General features: G+C 39.2%; 1 pseudogene across 3 annotated transcripts; it reads left to right on the top strand.

The window, feature by feature from the left end:
* Positions 1-3,908: 3,908 nt before the first annotated feature.
* On the top strand, positions 3,909-6,410 carry LOC147887227 (3-oxo-Delta(4,5)-steroid 5-beta-reductase pseudogene; annotated as a pseudogene). 3 transcript variants are annotated; one of them, XR_015543186.1, is made up of 2 exons: positions 3,909-3,931; positions 4,851-6,410. The product of XR_015543186.1 is annotated as a 3-oxo-Delta(4,5)-steroid 5-beta-reductase pseudogene, transcript variant X2 (transcript). The 3 variants fall into 3 exon arrangements; XR_015543187.1 differs by lacking the exon at positions 3,909-3,931 and adding an exon at positions 4,017-4,210; XR_015543185.1 differs by lacking the exon at positions 3,909-3,931 and adding an exon at positions 4,354-4,373.
* The last annotated feature ends 582 nt before the right edge of the window (positions 6,411-6,992 follow it).

The raw sequence follows: 6,992 nt of genomic DNA, 5'->3' as shown, positions 1-6,992 counted from the left end.
AGAAATCACTGAAACAGAGGAACTACTAACTACTTAGGGCTTATTGAGAGAGGATTCTATAAGAATCTCTAAAGAAATTAAATCTATTATCTCTCCCTGACCTTGATCTCCTTGCCACTTTCTTAATCCTTTTTAAGATGCCCCCAGGTGATATCGTCACACTATCATGACTTCCTCATAATGGGCTTGTGTACCTTCATGCTTCCCTTCTTCAAGGGAAATTTCCTTGTGGTAGGCCTCCTAGATCTCTTCATCATGTTGTTCAGGGATACTACGTGACACTCGCACTTGAGCCAAGGAAACTATGCCAACTAGGGAGATTGGGTCTCTAGCCAGTCTGTTATGAGGCTACTAGCTGGGGGGATTATCACTTGTTACCTCCCATGCATATTACATCCATTGGATTGGCCTACTGATGATCTTTCTATGGCATCCAACACCTTAGTCTTGTCTTTCTTATTGACAACCTTCTAGGGCTCCTAACGGGTTCCCTCGCGAGTTCCTTCATGCGATTGTGGGTCTTGGACCTCAATCGTAGCATCGATACTAGGTAACTGGACGGCTTGTATGTCACCTATAGGTTTTAGAGGCTCCTCCATCACAGAGCCTCACTGTCTCCTTGTGCCAGTATTTGTAGCTCGAAGCGAGCATGATTTCATGAAGTGGCCAGATAGCTTGCAAACAAAGAAAATGGCCCGAAGTGTACCAGTTGTACCATTGACAGACCATCTGGTTGCCAAGCTAATTTGATGAAGTATGGAGGTCCTATAAGCATGATCCCAAAGTATCCAATCATGTTTTCTTGACGGTGACCTTGCTGATGGAGAAATAAGTAGGATCCTCCTCAAGGTGGCTGCCATTCTTTCAAGTGGATCTCCCAACCAAGAGGTTAGGGAACTCCACCCACATGGGACAGTTGTGATACAATAATCATCAATGGAAAAGGAGGAACTCCAAGGAAAAACTAGCATGGAGGCCCCGGCAAGAAACTGATAGGTCGTCCCCAGAATGTCATTACGTATCGCCTTTGTCACTAGACAACGCACAAGGAAAAATCATTTGCCAAGATACTTAGCCAAAAAGGCAGTTGTTGGGATGTTGTAGTCGTTAAGCAAGAAATTTTTGCAGCTTATCCATCTCTCGCTCCCCTCATAGCCATGGTGCATGGCTTGCATGCAAGGTTTCCTTAGCTCTCAAGAATCAGCTTCAAAGTGATTCATTAATGAACTAGAATTTGAACTAGAATTCTAGTGTAAGCATTTATATTGTAATAATGTATTAATTAGTAGGAGGAAGCTTGTGGAGATTTCACTTGGGAGGACACAAAAGAGTGAACATTGAAAAACGTAAGTGCTTTAGGGAGGTTTCACAAACGGGCATCAGACATTGGACCATGTACCCTACATGTCCGGCAACTAAGCGGGAGCTTGGGCATAAGCCCTTTCACAAACATGCACCGAAACCTATGAGACATGTATTATTTGTCCATTCCACAATATAATAGGCAAAACAGTGTAAGATCCAAAAGAACTAGACTTGGGGCAATTGTGAGTTGTTCATACAAATGGGTTTTTATGGTAAGCATTCACAGCTAAATAGTTTCTTTAGATAGGTCATTTTTATGGGAAAGCATGAAAGCGTGTTTTAAATTGCTTCTTGAAAGAACTAAAGCAATACATAGGGTTTATAATGTTCAGCATTTCAACCCTTTCAAGTGAAACCTTGATACTAATTAATACAATTTCTTTGTTAAAATATTTGAGGCACCTATTATTCTTCCATTCCACAATATAAAGGCAAAAATGTATGATTCAAATGAGTAGATTTTGAATATTTATTATTAGGCTTGAGGTAGGGGAATGGCTTGTTAACCCATTGTCAAGCGGTCTTTCATGGGAAGCATGTGATTAAATAGATTTTCTAGGTAGGCTAACTTTATGGAAAAATGTGAAAGTATGCTTTTAAAGTGCTTTTTAAAATAACTAAGGTAGGATTCATACCTCAAATTCTTTAACAAAGATATTCCATAAATTACTATAGAGCTATTATATTGATTAGCGCATATTTTAATTGAGATATTGTATTTAATAGTATGGAGATATTGTATTAACTAGTTGTTTATATTGGAAATTTAGTCATTTGAAGCATACATTATTTTGCCTTTATGTTATGTGATGGAAGAATAAAGGTGCTTCAAATGTTTTAACAAAGAAATTATTTTAGAAGGAAGCCTGTGTAGATTTAGATTGAGAGGACCAAAAAGGGTGGACATTGAAAAATCTAGCTTACTTTAGTTATTTCAAAAAGCACTTTAGAAGCATGCTTCCACCTTTTCCCAATAAAACTAGACTATCCAAAAAAACTATTTGAGCACACGCTCTTCCTTTAAAATGCATTTCTATAAAGAAGTCTCTATTTTCTTTCCTTGTTCTAGGTCTACTACTAAGTATTGGAAAATGACTCATTTGAATCACACTTTGTTTTGCATTTATATTATTGAATGGAAGAATAATAGGATCCTCAAAGGTTTCAACAAGGAAATTGTATTAGTTAGTACGAGGAAGCTTGTGGAGATTTTGATTAAGAAGACCTAAAGGGTGAACATATGAACGTTTATATTGCTTTAGTTCTTTCAAAAAGCATGCTTTCACATTTTCCCATAAACTTTTCTTACCCATTAAAAGTATTATTTAAGCACATGCTTCCCATAAAAAATGATTTGTATGAATAAGTCACTTTTTTCTAGTCTAATACTAACTATTGGAAATTTACTCGTTTGAATCATACATTGTTTTGGCCTATTTTGTAGAATGGAAAAATAATAGGCCGTGCCTCAAACATTTTTAAAAAGAAATTGTATTACTTAGTAGGAGGAAGCTTGTGGAGATATAAACTTTTCTTACCCATTAAAAGTACTATTTAAGCACATGCTTCCCATAAAAAATGATTTGTATGAATAAGTCACTATTTTCTAAAGTCTAATACTAACTATTGGAAATTTACTCGTTTGAATCATACATTGTTTTGGCCTATTTTGTAGAATGGAAAAATAATAGGCTGTGCCTCAAACATTTTTAAAAAGAAATTGTATTACTTAGTAGGAGGAAGCTTGTGGAGATTTCATTGAGAGGACCCAAAAGGGTGCACATTGCAATAAAATATATTGCTTTAGTTCTTTCAAAAACCACTTCAAAAGTGCGCTTTCACATTTTCCCATAAAAACTACCCATGAAAACTATTCATTAAGCACATGCTTCCCATCAAAAGCAATTTGTTTGAACATGTCAGTATCTTCCTCCCCTCCTGAGGTCTACCACTGATTGAGCCATAATAGTAAGAGAGAAGGCTAACATAAATAATTGGACTACACATTGTATTAGCTATTTATGTTTGAATATTCTCTATTTTCTTTCGATTTTCCTTCTCTAGAATGCAACAACTTTCATTCAATTTCGATATCTGCTTGTAAAGCGAAGAGATTTTGAAGTATTTTTCCCGAAGAAGACTTTGTCATATGAATGAAAAAGACTTCACAGTTTGGCTCCATGAGGAAAGAAAGATAAGGTGATGTGCAATGGTCAGCAATGGTGGCCCATTGGGGTGAGTGGGAGAGCAATAAACTAAGAAGGGTGGAATGATGAGGATACTCATGGAAGTGCCTTGGCCAGGAGAGGTGGGAGGTGGGAGAGGGCGGGGAAAGACGGCCAATAAGGGAGTTGGAGTATCCTTGAAATGGGATTCTCGTGAAGCTCATGTGAAAGGGAAAGGTGTAAAAGGATGGTAGGTGCCAAACATTGAGGTCGGTCGAAGAGACCTAAATTTCAAAAGTCACGTTACTCCACCTGGCACCAGTTCAAAATCATCTACAAATACAACATGGGTCATTTCCTTGCTTCTTCATTGCTTGCCTCTTCTCTAATTGCTTTTCCGGGTACCCTCCTCTTTCTTTCCCTTTTCATGCATTCTTACGTTCTTTCCTCTCCTTCGCATGCTCTCATTCGTCTTGCTCCTCCCAGCTAGGATTCCGTATTTCGTCTCTTAGAATATATCTTATAGGATCGCCTCTTGGATTACTCTCCACGACTCTGGCTGCATCCTCCGTGCTCGAGATCAGCCCTGCCACAATCCGAATATCAGCCTTTCGTTCTATCCTGAGTCTTTGCAGGAACGGATGGATAGCTCGCACTTAAATACGTGATAGCCTCCCAAAGTACTTAGTACACTCTTAGATATCGAGTCCAACGTTTTCGTCGAGCTTTTTCTTTCAACGACCAGTACGCTCCGTTGCTTTGGAAGTGATGGGCATGCGGAGTTGCGGTTCTGGACAATGCGAGGGGGATCATAGAAACATACAAGCTTTCGTCGGCAAAAATGTGAATGGAAAATCCACGATTCTCTTATTATTCGAGAAGAAATCTCTTAATCTTTCATCCCATTCCAGTAGTTCAAGCGGATACTGGAGTCTTATAGTAACAGATCCGCAGGGCTTGGACTGTGGCATTTAGACTGAACTTAAGCAGTTGTATCTTTTCTTTTTTTTCTCTCTGTCTTTCTTAAAAAGAATTTCTTCCTTTCCGAAAAAAAAAAAAAGCGAATGAAAATGAATGAGACCTTGAGAAGTTGCGATTCACATTTGACAGCCATTGTTAGACTGCGTTAGATAATGGTATACTTATATAGTGTGTACTCAGAATCGCATTGGCCACATTTGCGTAAATGGATGAATCCGTCTGGTTAGATAATGGTAGATAATGGTATACTTATATATTCAACTGTTATTTTTGGACCGGTATCGAGCTTGAAGCACCTATCGTCATAATCTCATCAATGATTTGATTGGTGAACCGCAGATTATGGAGACCATGTCGTGTACCGTAGGCTGCGAGAACGTTGCTCTTATATTAGGCGTTACAGGCATCGTCGGAGGAAGCCTACTTGAGCTACTAACTCGCCCTCACGCTACCGGGGGTCCTTGGAAAGTGTATGGAGTCGCCCGTCGTGCAAAGCCTCGCTGGCTGGCCAGTCATCCACTCGAGTATATCCAGTGTGATTTGCTCGACAAGGAGCAAACCGAAAACAAGTTGGGTGTGCTTAAAGACGTTACTCATATCTTCTATGTCACATGGACTTCCCGTCATACTGAAGAGGAGAATTGTGAGGCCAACGGGATGATGCTGAGAAATGCACTGGATGCAGTTGTAGTTCATGCCCAAAGCTTAAAACATGTTTGCCTTCAGACGGGTATCAAACATTACGTTGGCTCCCATTTGTGCTTCGACGGATCCACGAAAGTTCAAACGTATCACGAAGGCTTGCCGAGGCTGCAAGAGCTTAACTTTTACTATGTTCAAGAGGATATCTTGTTCGAAGCCATCAATCGACGAATTGGTAAATTGACGTGGTCCATTCACAGGCCGGGCCTCATCTTTGGGCTATCCCCAGATTCTCTAGTAAATGTTGCTTTGGCCTTAGCAGTCTATGCTTCTATTTGCAAGCATGAGGGGAAGCCTCTCCTCTTTACGGGCACGCAGACCACATGGGAATCACATCTGGACACTTCAGATGCTGAGTTGATTGCCGAGCAGGAGTTATGGGTTGCTACAAGCACACATGCGAAGAACCAAGCCTTCAACATTTGCAATGGAGATGACGTTACATGGAAGGACCTCTGGCCCGTGGTGGCACAAAGCTTTGGTCTGGAAGAAGCTCCATACCAGGGGAAAACAGAGAGTTTTGTGGATATGATGCAAAGTAAGGCACACGTCTGGGACGCCATAGTGAAGAAGCATAACCTACAACCCACAAAGCTCGATAATTTCTTGGGTGGATGGCAAGTTCTCGACATAGTCTTCAAAAGATTGCCTACCGGAAGAAGCAGCATGAAGAAGAGCATCGAGTTTGGGTTTCACGGCTACAAAGACACTAGACAATCATTGGTGTATTGGTTCGACAGGATAAAGCAACAAAATCTTGTTCCATAGGCCGCCCTAAAATTGAAAAAAAACAATATGTATCATAGTCAAAAGTTTTTATGGAATCTTGAGCTATCACATAGTTTACGATCTGCAGGAATGTATTGACGCATGGCAAAGCTAAGAGATTTAGCTATTCGGAGTTGTGTTTTAGGCACTTATCCTCTTGAGAAGTTGCTCACATTTAAATCCCCTTAGGGCCCAACCAAAGTTTTGTTTCGAGAGTTTACAAAACAAGATTATAAAAGATGACTCACAACAAGGAAATCATACTTGTCAAAACAAAGAGCACATTTTACATAGCAAGGATTCGTGGTTAGATATTATATTCATGCAATGTTGAAAACAATATAGTAGGAAGTCCCAAGACCAGGGTGACAACCTTAGCTGTAACTCTTTTGCAATTACATTGAGCTTCTGCAAGTTGTTTGCGATTTATTTTGCTATATAGCAACCAAATCATGTTTGTGGTTATATCGTGTTTTTGAACCCTCTATTAGTTCATGGACTCGTGTGATTTGAAGTCCTTCATTGTGATTCTACCATGTGGACACCTCTCTAAAAGACTAGGAGAAATTAGGCTTACATACAAAATATCTCATTTGCCCTCCACAATTAGAGAAAATCTCATTTGTCCTCCACAATAAAGAAATCTGTTTTCAATAAGCCTATCATTGCAACCCCATTTGACCGATTTGAAATCAGCTCAAATCACTTCACTCATGCCTTTCCTTTCTCATTCTTCATGTTTCTCTCTCCTCTAGCAATATCTTTGAAACAAAGCCTATATAACACTTATTTCATTAATTTTGGACTCCATAGTCTACATTTGGACTAATCCTAAAAATCCGTCCCAAATGGAAAGTTTACTTTATAAAAATGAATCAAAGTTTACTTTTTGGCACTGGCATTTCCACATAACAAATTTCACAATATCGTTGCACTAATAATGCAAAAACTACTATTAAATCCTAATTTTGTATTTCTTATTTTTTAAGAATCCTATTCATATTTACAAAA

The sequence above is a fragment of the Dipteris shenzhenensis genome, chromosome 23, assembly GCF_047967505.1.
Source record: "Dipteris shenzhenensis isolate YYH24624 ecotype China chromosome 23, Dip_SZ_1.0, whole genome shotgun sequence".
NCBI classification, from domain to species: Eukaryota; Viridiplantae; Streptophyta; class Polypodiopsida; order Gleicheniales; family Dipteridaceae; genus Dipteris; species Dipteris shenzhenensis.
The sequence above is the reverse complement of the archived record's forward strand: the minus strand, read 5'-3'. Positions and strand labels throughout refer to the sequence as shown.